The sequence below is a fragment of the Bombina bombina genome, chromosome 7 (assembly GCF_027579735.1).
Source record: "Bombina bombina isolate aBomBom1 chromosome 7, aBomBom1.pri, whole genome shotgun sequence".
NCBI lineage: Eukaryota > Metazoa > Chordata > Amphibia > Anura > Bombinatoridae > Bombina > Bombina bombina.
This window is the reverse complement of record NC_069505.1, coordinates 124528586-124544277: the sequence shown is the minus strand read 5'-3', so window position 1 is coordinate 124544277 and position 15692 is coordinate 124528586. Positions and strand designations below refer to the sequence as shown.

The window sequence follows — 15692 nt, the reverse complement described above, 5'->3', positions numbered from 1 at the left end:
GGATTTATTTTACAGGTAAGTATTTAGTTTTAAATAGGAATAATTTATTTAATAAGAGTTAATTAATTTCGTTAGATTTGAATTATATTTAAGTTAGGGGGGTGTTAGTGTTAGGGTTAGACTTAGCTTTAGGGGTTAATACATTTATTAGAATAGCGGTGAGCTCCGGTCGGCAGAATAGGGGTTAATAATTGAAGTTAGGTGTCGGCGATGTTAGGGAGGCCAGATTAGGGGTTAATACTATTTATTATAGGGTTAGTGAGGCGGATTAGGGGTTAATAACTTTATTATAGTAGCGGTGCGGTCCGCTCGGCAGATTAGGGGTTAATAAGTGGAGGCAGGTGGAGGCGACGTTGAGGGGGGCAGATTAGGGGTTAATAAATATAATATAGGGGTCGGCGGTGTTAGGGGCAGCAGATTAGGGGTACATAAGGATAACGTAGGTGGCGGTCGGCAGATTAGGGGTTAAAAAAATGTAATCGAGTGGCGGCGATGTGGGGGGGCCTCGGTTTAGCGGTACATAGGTAGTTTATGGGTGTTAGTGTACTTTAGAGCACAGTAGTTAAGAGCTTTATGAACCGGCGTTAGCCCAGAAAGCTCTTAACTACTGACTTTTTTCTGCCGCTAGAGTTTTGTCGTTAGAATTCTAACGCTCACTTCAGACACGACTCTAAATACCGGAGTTAGAAAAATCCCATTGAAAAGATAGGATACGCAATTGACGTAAGGGGATCTGCGGTATGGAAAAGTCGCGGCTGAAAAGTGAGCGTTAGACCCTTTTTTGACTGACTCCAAATACCGGAGGTAGCCTAAAACCAGCGTTAGGAGCCTCTAACGCTGGTTTTCACGGCTACCGCCAAACTCCAAATCTAGGCCTTAGGGTTTATTTTATAGGTAAGTATTTAGTTTTCAATAGGAATACTTTAGGCCTAGATTTGGAGTTTGGCGGTAGCCGTGAAAACCAGCGTTAGAGGCTCCTAACGCTGGTTTTAGGCTACCTCCGGTATTTGGAGTCACTCAAAAAAGGGTCTAACGCTCACTTTTCAGCCGCGACTTTTCCATACCGCAGATCCCCTTACGTCAATTGCGTATCCTATCTTTTCAATGGGATTTTTCTAACTCCGGTATTTAGAGTCGTGTCTGAAGTGAGCGTTAGAATTCTAACGACAAAACTCCAGCCGCAGAAAAAGTCAGTAGTTAAGAGCTTTCTGGGCTAACGCCGGTTCATAAAGCTCTTAACTACTGTACTCTAAAGTACACTAACACCCATAAACTACCTATGTACCCCTAAACCGAGGCCCCCCCCACATCGCCGCCACTCGATTTAATTTTTTAACCCCTAATCTGCCGACCGCCACCTACGTTATCCTTATGTACCCCTAATCTGCTGCCCCTAACACCGCCGACCCCTATATTATATTTATTAACTTCTAATCTGCCCCCCTCAACGTCGCCTCCACCTGCCTACACTTATTAACCCCTAATCGGACCGCACCGCTACTATAATAAAGTTATTAACCCCTAATCCGCCTCACTAACCCTATAATAAATAGTATTAACCCCTAATCTGCCCTCCCTAACATCGCCGACACCTAACTTCAATTATTAACCCCTAATCTGCCGACCGGAGCTCACCGCTATTCTAATAAATGGATTAACCCCTAAAGCTAAGTCTAACCCTAACACTAACACCCCCCTAACTTAAATATAATTAAAATCTAACGAAATTAATTAACTCTTATTAAATAAATTATTCCTATTTAAAGCTAAATACTTACCTGTAAAATAAATCCTAATATAGCTACAGTATAAATTATAATTATATTATAGCTATTTTAGGATTAATATTTATTTTACAGGTAACTTTGTATTTATTTTAACCAGGTACAATAGCTATTAAATAGTTAAGAACTATTTAATAGCTAAAATAGTTAAAATAATTACAAAATTACCTGTAAAATAAATCCTAACCTAAGTTACAATTAAACCTAACACTATACTATCATTAAATTAATTAAATAAAATACCTACAATTACCTACAATTAAACCTAACACTACACTATCAATACATTAATTAAATACAATACCTACAAATAACTACAATGAAATAAACTAACTAAAGTACAAAAAATAAAAAAGAACTAAGTGACAAAAAATAAAAAAATATTTACAAACATACGAAAAATATTACAACAATTTTAAACTAATTACACCTACTCTAAGCCCCCTAATAAAATAACAAAGACCCCCAAAATAAAAAATGCCCTACCCTATTCTAAATTACTAAAATTCAAAGCTCTTTTACCTTACCAGCCCTGAACAGGGCCCTTTGTGGGGCATGCCCCAAGAAGTTCAGCTCTTTTGCCTGTAAAAAAAAAACATACAATACCCCCCCCCAACATTACAACCCACCACCCACATACCCCTAATCTAACCCAAACCCCCTTAAATAAACCTAACACTAAGCCCCTGAAGATCATCCTACCTTGTCTTCACCTCACCGGGTATCACCGATCGGTCCTGGCTCCAAAATCTTCATCCAACCCAAGCGGGGGCTGGCGATCCATCATCCGGTGGCTGAAGAGGTCCAGAAGAGGCTCCAAAGTCTTCATCCTATCCGGGAAGAAGAGTAGATCCGGACCGGCAACCATCATCTTCCAAGCGGCATCTTCTATCTTTATCCGAATTAAGGTAGGAATATTCTGATTGGCTGATGGAATCAGCCAATCAGAATCAAGTTCAATCCGATTGGCTGTTCCGATCAGCCAATAGAATGCGAGCTCAATCTGATTGGCTGATTGGATCAGCCAATCGGATTGATCTTGATTCTGATTGGCTGATTCCATCAGCCAATCAGAATATTCCTACCTTAATTTCGATTGGCTGATAGAATCCTATCAGCCAATCGGAATTCGAGGGACGCCATCTTGGATGACGTCCCTTAAAGGAACCGTCATTCTTCAGTTGGACGTCGCCGAATGAAGATGGGTCCGCGGTGGAGGTCTTCAGGATGGAGCCGGTCCTCATCGGATGAAGATAGAAGATGCCGCTTGGAAGATGATGGTTGCCGGTCCGGATCTACTCTTCTTCCCGGATAGGATGAAAACTTTGGAGCCTCTTCTGGACCTCTTCATCCACCGGATGATGGATCGCCAGCCCTCGATTGGGTTGGATGAAGATTTTGGAGCCAGGACCGATCGGTGATACCCGGTGAGGTGAAGACAAGGTAGGATGATCTTCAGGGGCTTAGTGTTAGGTTTATTTAAGGGGAGTTCGGGTTAGATTAGGGGTATGTGGGTGGTGGGTTGTAATGTTGGGGGGGGGGTATTGTATGTTTTTTTTTACAGGCAAAAGAGCTGAACTTCTTGGGGCATGCCCCGCAAAGGGCCCTGTTCAGGGCTGGTAAGGTAAAAGAGCTTTGAACTTTAGTAATTTAGAATAGGGTAGGGCATTTTTTATTTTGGGGGTCTTTGTTATTTTATTAGGGGGCTTAGAGTAGGTTTAATTAGTTTAAAATTATTGTAATATTTTTCGTATGTTTGTAAATATTTTTTTATTTTTTGTAACTTAGTTCTTTTTTATTTTTTGTACTTTAGTTAGTTTATTTCATTGTAGTTATTTGTAGGTATTGTATTTAATTAATGTATTGATAGTGTAGTGTTAGGTTTAATTGTAGGTAATTGTAGGTATTTTATTTAATTAATTTAATGATAGTATAGTGTTAGGTTTAATTGTAACTTAGGTTAGGATTTATTTTACAGGTAATTTTGTAATTATTTTAACTATTTTAGCTATTAAATAGTTCTTAACTATTTAATAGCTATTGTAACTGGTTAAAATAAATACAAAGTTACCTGTAAAATAAATATTAATCCTAAAATAGCTATAATATAAATATAATTTATATTGTAGCTATATTAGGATTTATTTTACAGGTAAGTATTTAGCTTTAAATAGGAATAATTTATTTAATAAGAGTTAATTAATTTCGTTAGATTTAAATTATATTTAAGTTAGGGGGGTGTTAGTGTTAGGGTTAGACTTAGCTTTAGGGGTTAATACATTTATTAGAATAGCGGTGAGCTCCGGTCGGCAGATTAGGGGTTAATAATTGAAGTTAGGTGTCGGCGATGTTAGGGAGGGCAGATTAGGGGTTAATACTATTTATTATAGGGTTAGTGAGGCGGATTAGGGGTTAATAACTTTATTATGATAGTGGTGCGGTCCGCTCGGCAGATTAGGGGTTAATAAGTGTAGGCAGGTGGAGGCGACGTTGTGGGGGGCAGATTAGGGGTTAATAAATATAATATAGGGGTCGGCGGTGTTAGGGGCAGCAGATTAGGGGTACATAAGGATAATGTAAGTAGCGGCGGTTTACGGAGCGGCAGATTAGGGGTTAAAAATAATATGCAGGGGTCAGCGATAGCGGGGGCGGCAGATTAGGGGTTAATAAGTGTAAGGCTAGGGTTGTTTAGACTCGGGGTACATGTTAGGTTGTTAGGTGCAGACGTAGGAAGTGTTTCCCCATAGCAAACAATGGGGCTGCGTTAGGAGCTGAACGCAGCTTTTTTGCAGGTGTTAGGTTTTTTTTCAGCTCAAACAGCCCCATTGTTTCCTATGGGGGAATCGTGCACGAGCACGTTTTTGAGGCTGGCCGCGTCCGTAAGCAACTCTGGTATCGAGAGTTAAAGCTGCGTTAAATATGCTCTACGCTCCTTTTTTGGAGCCTAACGCAGCCTTTATGTGGACTCTCAATACCAGAGTTATTTTTATGGTGCGGCCAGAAAAAAGCCAGCGTTAGCTACGCGGGTCCTTAGCGACAAAACTCTAAATCTAGCCGTTAGTTAATAATAGTAATATTATTTAGATTTATTTAAATAATAATTAAGTTAGGGGGGTTCTAGGGTTAGACTTAGGTTTAGGGGTAATAACTTTATTATAGTGGCGGCGACGTTGGTGGCGGTAGTTTCAGGGCCGGATTTACATCTCAGATGGCTGTAGGCACAAAAACCTGAAGCGCCTGAACCCCCCCCCCCACACCGAAAAAAAGTGGAAAAAATCATGACTTTTTTTATTATTATTTAGGACAACTAAAAATAAATATTAGATGTAAAATTACATTTCCCTTTTATGGAGATACACAAATACACACACCAATTGCAATATTTGTTGTAATGGAAGCTACACCAAAAATCAATATTCACTTGACTCAAATGGTCATACAATTTCTATTATGTATAACAAAAACAAATCATGTTAAACTTTTAATGCAAAATATTCTAAAGAAAACCCTATTTAAAGGGACATAAAATGTGACAGTTTGCTGGGCATTTTATTATTGCACTAGTGCTTGCACAGAAGTGTGTTAGCCTCTTGCAAAAGAGTTAAACACATAGTCAATGTCAGTTCTGAGACAGCAATACACATCTGTGCAGACCCAGATGGGCTCATAGGACATGTTTATTGACAAGCCATTAGTGTATTGCTTTTCTGGAGATGACTTTGTCTATGTGCTTAACATTTTGTTGAAGTTAAACACAGTTTTGTGTAAACAATAGCAATATTAAAACTAGCAGCATGCAAGCTCATCACCATCAACAACCTGTGCAGCCAGTGGAAGAAAATATAAAATGTAGGTATTTTTTTCCACTACATGAAAAAGATCTTGTAAACTCTGATATTTTTGGTACAAATACACACAGATGTTACATTTATTTTGTTCTGAAATATAAATATCATATGATGTTGCTCTCAAAGGAAAACATGGAATGTTGTAGATTATATGTAATCCAGGGGTCAACAAATGTGTTTAAAATTAGATTTTAGAAATTCAATTTACCACAATACAAAAATACCACACTTACTTGATAAAAGAACAGATTAACAATTTTTAATGTGATGTGTGTGTATGTGTATATATATATATATATATATATATATATATATATGTGTGTGTGTGTGATGTGTGTGTATGTGTATATATATGTGTGTGTGTGTGATGTGTATGTGTATATATATATATATATATATATATGTGTGTGATGTGTGTGTATGTGTATATATATGTGTGTGTGTGTGTGTGATGTGTATGTGTATATATATATATATATATACACACACACACATACATATACATACATACAAACAAATATGCCATGTGAGTGGTTTACACACATACACATTTTACAGCCTTACAATCTACAAACTTTGTTGTCAAAGTGCCCTAAAGGCTGTAAATCACAATTGGCAGTTTGTAATAAAGAGCAGAGCAGCTAGTCCCACATAACCTCCACACCTCCAAGGCCTTTATAGAACAAAAACATTCATCCTGAAGCAGAATTTAAACTCCTGGCTATAAAAAAGGAATACAGCACATAACAAGTGAATACACTGCAACCCTCTCTGGTAGCCAAGGGGTTAAAGTGCTCTGCTTGTTATGTTTTCATTCTAGGCAGCATTAGAAGCCTTGTACAGTCCTAACCTGTTCTGAAGCTTTCATTCCTCAACAAAAAGTTTCTGCACCACATCAGCATGGAGCTTGGCTGTGTAAGGCAACAGAAGTACATAAAATAAAATACCTGGCGAAAATGGGAGGGGTTTAGTTTTAATCTTTGCCCCTCTCTCCTTCATGGCTCCCTCAACTGCTGTAACATATTCCCAATGAAACACTCGACTTTGTAGGCACCTGGCAGCACAATTCTTACTAAAATAAATGCCCTCATTTTTGTTTTAATATCTGACAGGCAGGCGCCCCTCACTGCAAGGCGCCTGGAGGCACATGCCTACTGTGCCTAATGGGAAATCCGGCCCTGGGTAGTTTAGGGGTTAATAGATTTAATAGGCTATGTAGGCTATGGCGGTTTAGGGGTTAATACTAGGATAGGTTTTTTGCAGTGTGGGCTATGGCGGTTTAGGGTTTAATACACTTTATTAGTTATTGCGGTGGGGGATTACGGTTGACAGGTAGATAGACATTGCGCATGCGTTAGGTGTTACTCAGCGCAAGACCTGCTACGGCTGCATTTTATGACGAGGTGAAAATGGAGTAAGATTTATCCATTTTCGCCACATAAGGCCTTGCGCTGGATATTGGATACCGACTTACGACGTGGTCCCATGTTAGCCTATGGGAGTAAAAATTGCGAGCAACGGGTGAAATATACATGCCGCATTTAGATGCAGCGCTGTATATAGGATACCAAAAACACGCAAAAACCGGCGTCGCCGGCTTTTGCGGGTGACCCTGCATATCGGATCGGGCCCTAGGTCTTTTTTTTTTTGCACTTTTACATCCCTAACTTGTCAATTCATTAAGCATCTGAAATATTCAGTTGGATTTATTTTCTGAACTCTTGTTTGTATAATTAACTGTGTTTTATACAGCAGTGATGTTTTGCTTTTTTGGTACATTTGTTTAAATATACATTTTAAATATATATATTTTTCTAAGACACCCATCTTTTATATATTTTGTTTCCTTTAAGCCTTTCCAGGCGCAGCAGTATTTATAAACATTTTGGTGTGTAAGAAACATTTATGTTGTTTATTTTTTTACACAGAAGAGGCCAGTGTTTCTGCTACTTCTAAGGATTTTATGGTTTCTCCTTGGTATGTTTCCAGTGATGTTATTTCAAAAGTTACACAGCTTCCAGCCTCCAGATATTTTTTAAAAGACCTCTATTTTACAACTGGGTTCATATGAACAAACAAACAACGTTTCAGGCCTGCAATAGGCCTTAGTCATGACTAAGGGATATTGCAGACCTGAAACGTTGTTAGTTTATTTATATGTTGTATAATAAAGGTCTTTTAAAAAAATTGGAGGCTGGAAGCTGTGTAAATTTTGAAGTACTATTGGGACTTGGCAAGTCTTCTTCCGCACCCCACATATAAAGTGTGCTGTCTTCCCTTCTGGAATATTGAATCTAGTGATGTTATACCAGCTGCAGAATATTACGTGTATGGAACATTGCTCCTTTGTTTTTATTTTTATACTTAAAAAACATGTATTTGCTCATCAAAAACTCATTCCATAGTTCTCATGACCATACCCATTTAAAGGGACAGTCTATTCCAGAATTGTTATTGTTTAAAGAGATAGATAAACCCCTTTATGACCCATTCCCCAGTTTTGCATAACCAACACAATTATATTAATACAATTTTTACCTCTGTGATTGCCCCTTATTTCAGTTCTTTTGATAGACTTGCATTTTAGGTAGTCAGCACTGACTTATAAATCTATATTGCACACAAGAACTAGTGCTGTCTAGCTGTGAAAAACAGTGAAAATGCACTGAGATAAGAAGTGGTCTTTGAGGGTTAGAAATTAGCATGTGAGCCAAACTAGGTTTAGCTTTCAACAAAGAATATCAAAAGAACAAAGCAAACCTAATGATAAAAGTAAACTGGTAAGTAGTTTAAAATGTCATGCCCTATATGAATCATGACTAGTCTGTCCCTGTATGGCTAGATTACAAGTAGTGCATTATCTTTTGGTTGACTTTGCACAAAGAATAATGCGCAATCTGAAATAACAAGTAAGTGGCTTAATAATTTAACCAAAGTATCTTAATGCATCCTAAACTTTTTTTTAGTGCACCCTATACTTTAAATGAATAACACTGGGAGAATTTGTATTACAAGTAGTGAGTTAAAGGGACAGTACAGTCCAAATTAAATTTAATAATTCAGATAGGGCATGTCATTTTATATTTCAAACAACTTTAAAATGTAATTTTATCAATAATTTTGCTTTGTCATCTTGGTATTCTTAGTTGAAAGCTTAACCTATTTATGCTCATATGCTAATTTCTAAGCCTTTGAAGGCTGTCTCTTATCTGAATGCATTTGACTGTTTTTCCCAGCTAGAGGGATAACATTGTGCTCATGTCCGTGGAGTTATTTAAGTCAGCATTAATTGCCTGAAATGCAAGTATGTCAAAAGATCTGAGATAAGGCGGCAGTTTGCAGAGGCTTAGATACAAGGTAATTATAGAGGTTAAAAGTATATTCACCCCTTAACTACCAAGGACGTGTCAGGCACGTCCTCATTTTAGTGTCAGTTAATGACCAAGGACATGCCTGACACGTCCTCTGGGGTTTGAAGTGCTGGAAGCGATCGTGATCGCTTCCAGGCGCTGTCAGGGTATTGTAGTGATGCCTTAATATTGAGGCATCACAGCAATACCCTTTTTTACCCACAGATGCAGAGAGGGCCACTCTTTGACACAGTCATTGATGGTGCCAATCGTTGTTGTTTGGGAGCAGCAGCAGGGAGGTGGGTGGGCGGCCCATCAGTGGTGTATTTCCTATTTCTGTCAGCTCCAAGTGTGAGCAGGGGGGGGCGGTAGCGCACGGGGTGTGTGTGTGAATAATTGAAATTCAATTGAGTGCATGAAAAAGAGGGAGTGGGAGGGGGGAATCCAATGTTGGGCAAGGGATCTGGGAATGGAGGGGGTAGGGTATTGAGGGGGGGCAGCTACACTACAGAAAATTGGGGATTTAATTTAGTTATTTTAAAAAAAAAGGCATATAACTGGCAGACAGTACCCAATATGGCGGGAACTAGGTAGAGGGGGGATGGTTAGAGACCTGTTTGGGGGGGGGGATCAGGGAGGTTTGGGGCTAAGGGGGATCCAACACTGCAGAATAACTTTTATTTTAGTACTGGCAGACTTTCTGCCAGTACTTAAGATGGCAGTGACAATTGTGAGGTGGGGGAGGGTATAGAGCTGTTTGAGGGGGGTCAGGGAGGGATCAGGGGTGGGATTTGTCAGGTGGGAGGCTGATCTCTACACTAAAGCTAAAATTAACTCTACAAGCTACCCAATTAACCCCTTAACTACTGGGCATAATGGTGCACAGCAGCATTTAGCGGCCTTCTAATTACCAAAAAGCAATGCCAAAGCCACATATGTCTGCTTTTTCTGAACAAAGGGGATTCTAGAGAAACATTTACAGCCATAATTGCACAAGCTGTTTGTAAATAATTTCAGTGAGAAACCTAAAGTCTCTCTCTCTCTCTAAATTTGGAGTTCTTTGGTTATTAGCACAGATCAGAGCACTGTGCATATATATATATATAACATTGAGAGATGATATTTAGCTTATCCGATTAAGCAGCGCAGCATGAGTAAAACTGCCTTGATGGGCAGGAAGAATATAACATGCTGCATAAGAAGAAATAGGATTTTGATAATCTTCAACTTTTATTATGTATAAATATTTTAATAATTCAAAGAACTTCCAGCTACCTGTAAACTGTCATCATAAGAATAGCAAAGGGGATTATATTAATTTGGCAAATGCTGATAACATTGTTATGGAATTAGTCGGTTAGAAGCTGTGCATTACTAAAACGTTCATATTAGACTCATGTGTTTAACAGCAGGTCGTCAGTAGTGAGGATTTGCTAAAAAATAAAAATTATACCGTTGCCTTTGCAGGTTAATTATTCAACAGTAATGCTTGCAGATTCACTCTTTTGTTGGTTATATAATACAAACAATGAGAATATCTTAACATTTCAAAGGCTTGAGATGTCTCAGACGGAACAAAAGAATCTCTGTTAGGGCAATATATAAAGATTTTCATTTTGGACTTTGCTGCTAGCTGATAACTATGCACTTTCAGTTTTGGGAAACATTTATGTCTGAATGCACTTCCATTAAAACTATGGTCACATATTATGTAACTAATATTCTTTTTTTTAAGAATATCAACTTCAACAATTGACACGTAAATATTTATAAAACATTTGATATTTTATAAAGAATTGCTACAATGTCCCCAACGTAGAAGTACTTAAAATATATTACTTTTTGGCATCAGTGGGTTCCTTTTAAAGGATTTTCAATGACTTGTTACACCATCTGCAGTGTATCAAAATTATGAAAAGTGTTTTCTTAGGCTTATTTTTGTATTTAAAATAGTTGTTTTTGCTCATCAAACAGTGCATGTGAAAGTCTATAAAGTGATTTCTTCTCATCAGAATGTACTCTGAGATGATTGTAAATCCGTATCATTAGTTTTACTCATTGCTTTATGGTATCTAGAATATGACTATTTTATTTGCCCAGAAAGTCATATTTGACCATTGACACTATTTTGAGATGTAGTCTTTTCCAGGAATCTAATCCTTCAAAGATATCTCAACCGACATTCTGATGCAGAAAGCTCATAACATCAAATTCCAAGGATTTAATAGTCTAATTTTTCAGATAATTGCCACAAGTCAGACATTCTTCCTTTAAAAGAGTGATTGTAGGTGTTGTTACAGATTCATAGTGGTAGTGATTGGTTTCAACAAGAACACAATAGCACAGTTGCCATAAAATATATTTAGTAGTGACAAGATTGAGGGGCAAAGGAAAAAAAAAAAATTAAAAGACTTCACTTGGGCTAGAAGTAGCACTAATACTTAAAGGGACACTGATCCCAATTTTTTAGATGCTGGCCCGTTTTTAGTGAACAACCTGGGTTGTTCTTGCTGATTGGTGGATACCTTCACCCACCAATAAACAAGTGCTGTCTAGCTTAGATGCCTTCTTTTTCAAATAAAGATAGCAAGAGAACGAAGAAAAATTGATAATAGGAGTAAATTATAAAGTTGCTTAAAATTGCATGCTCTATCTGAATCACAAAAGAAAAAAATTGGGTTCAGTGTCCCTTTAACACTGAGCTGCTGCTCATGGTTGTGATAATCTCCCTTTAACTAAGAAGATAATTAATGTACAAACTTCAACTTGTGGCTCCTCGTGAAGTATCCATATTTTGATTATTTTTATTTTGTAGGTGGAAGTCTGAGACAAGTAGCTTATGGACAAGATGAGAGGTCAAGAGATGCTTTTTAGCCCTTATTGGATAACTAAATACAGGAGACAAGAGTTAACAGATACTATTAGCAGCTAACATGGAAGCTGAGCATACTAGGCAGCCAGGCAGTATCAGCCAGGCATGAAAAGCAAGAATATGCAAGAAAAATTTGCTGTCTACATAAACAATACAACAATTCTAAATATTGTTCATCTTGTGATTCTAAAATATGAATAAATAATAACAAATCCAATTTTTATATGTGTGAAATAAGTGAACAAATGTTTCCAAAATTAGTGTCCAAAAGTTCCAAAAAAAGTTTAACCCGAGTAGCGCAAGAAAATCTAACAAATAGTCGTATGGGCATGCATGTATTCCCTCATAGAAATCAACCTAACACCCGAGAGCATGCAAAAGTCATCGCATTTTTGCATTCCCCATAGAAGTAAATGGAGATAAAAAAATTGTTGAAAAAAACAAACCACCCATTGCGCAAACAACATAGCCCAAAAAAAAAAAATAATGAAGAAAAATAGATAGCAGGAGTAAATTAGTATGTTGCTTAAAATGACATGATCTATTTGAATCATTAAAGAAAAAAAATTGGGTTTAGTATCCCTTTAATATTGATTAGTGTAATATAATTATTGTACAAAAAATACAGTGACGTGCGGCGAGGTCAGAGGCTGGTGAGGCACTAGCTATGATACACGAAACACATATACATACATATATACATACATACATGTATATATATATATATATATATACACACATACATACATGCTCTCTCATAATTACACATGCACATACAGATGATCTCTCTTACACACACACACACATGCTTTGTCACTTACACAAACACACATGCTCTAATACTTACACATACAGATGATCTCCCTCTCTCACACACAGATGCTTTGCCACTCACACAGCACACAGGTGCTTTCTCATACTTACACATGCACATACAGATCATCTCTCTCTTTCTTGCACACACACATGCGCCCTGTCACTCAAGCAAACACACATTCTCACACACAGATGATGTCTCATACTTACACATACAGATGATCTCTTTCTCAAACACACAGAGATGCTCTCCTACTTAAAGACGCACATAAAGATGATCTCTCTCACTCTCACACACACACACAAAGATGCTCTGTCCCTCACAAACAAAAATGTTCTCTTTCCTACAGATGGTCTCTCTAACACTAATACACACAGCTCACTCTCTGAAACAAGGTGTCTCACACACATGCTCCCACAGAAAAATTGTGTAGCAACCAATCAACAATCTGAAAGCTAGTGTATGTTCATGCTATCATCAGTAGAAATGTTTCTCCAAATTAAAAAACAGGGAGATTCAAAATTCATATTTACGCTATTTACCCCACCTAACCTCCAAAAACACTATTAATACAACTATGCAGAGCATGTGTATGTGAAATAATATAAAATAAATTCTCAGTGTGCCTATCAGCATACATGTTCACAGGGATCTTTATCAGCAAATACAATCAATTACACTTGCAGGAACACAAACACACATATATACACTCACAGGCACACAAACACACATATATACACACACATGTACACAAACACACACATACACAAATCCAATATGCACACACACACAGTCAATGTCATGAGATACATCTAGAGCTGATTCATTTGTACCAGGGCTATTTTTGTACATAACACCCTGGATTACTGTATCAGGCTGCCGCCTGCTAACAGTTTACATGTACAAATGCATAGTTGCCAACATTTTGAAGAAGAAAAAATTCCAGGGACACTTTGCAGCAAAGCCATGTCCATTTGTGGTTTGCATTGCTCTTTTGCCCATTTCAATCAACACCAAAACAAGCAAATAAATATTAATACTATAATTCATCCATACTGATTGCTTAAAGGGGTAGGAAAGTCACGATTCAGATAAAGCATGTACTTTTAAAATGTGCCTCAATCATCAAATTGACCTACAATGCATTACTTGTCTGGGAGCTAACTGTTGATTGGTGGCTACACATAGTCTTGGCTCACCAGATACTTTAATGATATGTTTAATCGATTTGCAGGGATTAAACACATGGTTAAATGAAAGCACTAATGCAATTATAAAATACTTTTCTAGGGTTTTTGAAAGATTTGTTCAAATTCTAGGAGTCAGCCCATTAATTTGGGAGACAGAAATGTTTGGGCTTCCCCATGATATATACACATTTACATACAAATTACATATACATACTGTACTTTCAAACAGTAAAGAGAAAGTGACGTTTCTGTTAATCACATCATTTAGTGCAATACAGTGGCTTTCATACCTGCATCAAAGGTGTACAAAAAATATCCTTAGGCACCTAACCTTGATATTATAAAAAAAAATACTACTCAAGAATAAATTATAAGCGCTAGCAAGAAACTTTAAAAATCTTTCTTACTTCCATGTTACTTTTTTCTTTTTGTGTATTATAGAAATATTTTCAAGATATGCAGGGTAAAAAAAAAAAATCTGTAGCATTATTTTGTCATTTTTATTGGTCTAAATGGAACTGTCTAACATAATCTTAGCACACATACAAAGCATTGAGATTTAGCAGCATTTGCACAAACATAATTATACATTTACACACTGAATGCCTCATTCAATGAATATATATTTCTATATGCAGCATTTTTTACTTTCATAAAGATTAGCACAGTAGCACACACATGATTTTGTTTAACACAATGGCAAATGAATCAACAAGTTATCCACTAAATAATTTATTTTAGGGCCAGCCACCCAGTACCTTCTTTTCCACTGTAGAGTGGCCATGTGCTGCAGAATGTCTTTGAAGTGAGTCTGCAGTCCGGAGTCACTATGGGGGAGGGATTTCATAGTTTAGTTTAGAGTAGTAGTGATACCCCTGTCAGCGTCTTCCTCAACCACCTGACACTGCCATGTGTTAAAAAAAAAAATTGACACCAGAGTGGAGGCGGAGGGAGGGGGTTGCTTGAAGCTCTGTCTGATGTGACATCAGAAAATCCTTCACAGAGCCAGCTTGGCTGCTTACCTCTGCAGTGCATGATTTTGCCCCAAACAGAGAACTCCACTCCTCACAGTGCACACTGAGTATCCTCCTCACTGGCTCACATGTGACTCTGCTCCTCTGTGTCTGATTTCTCAGTCATTTCCTGCCTGGCCCCAGACCTACTATCTATAATGAAAATGAGAGCAGGGCACTGATTGGCTGGGCGCCAGCAAAGGCTGCTTATAGATATAGCCTCTTTAAAGTGGTATTGGTTGCACAAACTAAAAGAGTTAGACTTAAGCCACTGGGTGGCAGACTCTAGCAGGCCAGCTTTTCAATGCTCTAAGACATCCATATTGCGCAAAGGAGGGGAAGCTGAATGGCTCACAGCCTCTCCTTTGCACAATATGGATATGGAATCACGCTACACTTAGCTACTTAGCTATAGTTAAGTTTATATGGTGGCAGTGTCTGAGGCAGTGGGGGGGTGTGGTGGGGTACCTTGAGATACAAAAAAATAAATTTTATAACAAAAAACTTTTATATAAAAATGTAATTTTTTTTAACATTATTAAAAAAAGTATAATGAGGGGGGCGGAGCCAGCTACTAACACAGCCAGACATGTTTTTGTGAAGCTCCGGGCTTTCAGCTAGGAATACAGAGACTAATTTATATATAATGAGCCAGAGCTTCTACTATTCTCACATATAATATAAATATTACCTATTACAAGCTCTGGGGAGAAGAAAAGAACTCCTTAAGGAGGATATTTAATTGATTTCATGCCTTCAGATACGCCACGTGGAGCTGCCGCATATCATATTTACTCTATAAATACGGCTAAAATTGA

The 15692-nt window shown here is 37.7% G+C and overlaps 1 long non-coding RNA gene across 1 annotated transcript in view; it reads left to right on the top strand.

Annotated features, from left to right (window-relative positions):
* The window catches only part of LOC128635787 (uncharacterized), a 90213-nt gene extending 78380 nt beyond the window's left edge, over positions 1–11833 (top strand). The window contains exon 3 of the long non-coding RNA XR_008398587.1: positions 11798–11833. This is a non-coding gene — a long non-coding RNA (uncharacterized LOC128635787). The remainder of the gene's footprint in view (positions 1–11797) is intronic.
* Positions 11834–15692: the final 3859 nt, after the last annotated feature.